The sequence below is a fragment of the Morone saxatilis genome, unplaced genomic scaffold (assembly GCF_004916995.1).
Source record: "Morone saxatilis isolate NCDOM2014 unplaced genomic scaffold, NCSU_SB_2.0 Contig17, whole genome shotgun sequence".
NCBI classification, from domain to species: domain Eukaryota; kingdom Metazoa; phylum Chordata; class Actinopteri; family Moronidae; genus Morone; species Morone saxatilis.
Window position 1 is genome coordinate 25,758,527 of NW_023339729.1, and position 2,291 is coordinate 25,760,817.

Consider the following 2,291-nt stretch of genomic DNA (forward strand, 5'->3'; position numbering starts at 1 on the left):
TTCTTCACAGAAGTGAACCAAATTGCTGCGATATCGGCCGACTGTGTATATTTTTACACCCCTTAAAATCAAGAAGACCTCACGACCCCCTGTGATGCTTTGCCGACCCCTAGTTGGGGTCCCGACCCTCAGGTTGGGAACCACTGATGTAGAGTATGTTTCTATGAACTTGTGAACACAACCTCCCTCTTTCATTCGTTTAACCACCTTCTTGAAAAGGTTCCAGAAACCTGTTGATATCTGAGTCTTTCATCATGTCGGTTTGTTTCTGGTTGGTTTACAGACTCGACTGAAACCCGGCAAACTGCGGTAAAAACACCAAATGAGAGACTCGTATTCTGAATATATCCCACATGTTTTATCGGACCTGATCAGGAATATGTTGTTTATATGACTCTTATCAAGGAGGAATAATACATAGTCACTATAAAAGCACTGTGAATGTAAACGTGGTCGTTTATACTGTAACCAATCAGCTCCACAATCAGAGGACAAGAGAGAGCTCTCCTGTTCAGACTTTTATTTTTATTTTTATTATTATTTTTATTTGCACACAGAAAATCCAAATAAAAAAACCAGGTATCAGGAGAGAAGCTGCAGTCATACAGACCTCCTCTAAAGCCCATGAACCAGGAGGCAGCAGCTGTAAAAACAGGCACTTTGGGAGAGACTCGCTCATATTGATTAGTGTTTACAGCAGACAGTTGGAGAGTCTGTGACAGGGAGTTCAGCACCGAGGTGGTTTTCTTTCCGGGTTCGGCTCCTGGCATCCCGGAGTCAGTTAGCTTAGCTACACGGCTGATCGAGCTAACAGCAGTTAGCGGTCGGCTACTGATCAATCTGTCCGTCAGTAAACTGTAAATCAGACAGTTGAAGCTGGAGGACTGGCTAATGTAGCTATAAAGTCGGTCTTTTGTAAAGTAATCAGTGAGGTCATAGACGTCTGTAACACATAGGAGAGAAAGTGTTTCATTGGACGCAGCATTTGTATACGCCCCCATAAAATACCTAATCAATGACTGTTTGAACTCCTCAGTTCTTCGTCTTCCTGCTCAGTGATCAATGATCATTATATTGGTTTGTTTCTGGTGCGACTGTGTCATGATCTTTACTATCGTTGAGTCACTTCTACAGAAATAAAAGATGTATTGTCAGATTGACAGTAACAGCTACGTCACATCGCTTCAGTTCCTCGCAGGAAGCCGCTGAGTCGCTCCACATGTGTGATCGTATGATTGCGTCTGTTCTGCATTATTAAAACCCTCAGCGGTGGAAGAGTCAGCTCGTGTTGCACGTGAGCCCGGCAGCCGAATCCCCTCCGCCGCTCACAGGCGGTGACACAATGCGAGCGTGGGCCCCGCAGCATGTGTGTGAGCACGTTACACAACGGTGAATCAGAGCGGCGTGTGGAAGCGCCGAAGGCTTCGTCTGCTGGGATCTCCAGGTTCGTGACTCAGTGGATGAATATAAATGTTTCTATTTTGAGGTCATTATAATAAAAATCACAGCTAAACTATCTGTAGATTAATAGCAATAAATAATAGCTGCTCGCTGTGTCTCTGGAGGGTTTGATGATGCAGGTTTCATCCGCTAGAAAAACAACAACACAAACACATCGACTCCTCTCGGCTCCTATAATCACTGCCATGTGCTGCGCAGAGGTCAGAGGTCACAGAGATGTTAGCACGCCACGCTAGCAGGTTCTCATTAGCCAGAAAAGGTCAGCTCAGCCGTGTGGGAGAGAAAGGTCTGTTTTATCCCAGAGGATTGTGGGTAAGAAGGAGAAACAGAGTCAGATAGTGACAGAGTAAGAACTGGACAGGATCTTAAGTTGGTGGTAAAAGGTCAAAGGTCAACCTGCAACACTCAGGTTCAGCCAAGATCCCTGTATTTTCCCAGGAGCGTCTCACACACACACACACACAAAGCATTTTCTCGGGGTGAATCCGGGTCGGAGGTCACAAGGTCAAATTTCTGAGCAGCAGTGTGTGGATTAAAAACACACACACACACACACACACACAGTTGTTCATCATTAAAAACACGAACTCACTGAAAATAAATCAGACTGTTTGAAAGGACGATGTGTTTGTTGGAACGAGTTTCATAAATAATAAAAGTGTAGATTGAATCCAAAGTGCTAAAAGCTGCAGTTCCTCTAATGGCCACTAGAGGCTGGCTCCAGCAGTGAGTCTCCATAAGGCCTCATATTAAAATGCTGTTTCTGCTCTGTGATACTACTTCATACTTCATAACTACGAAGAAATCAAAGAGAAAACAACCCGTAGGCC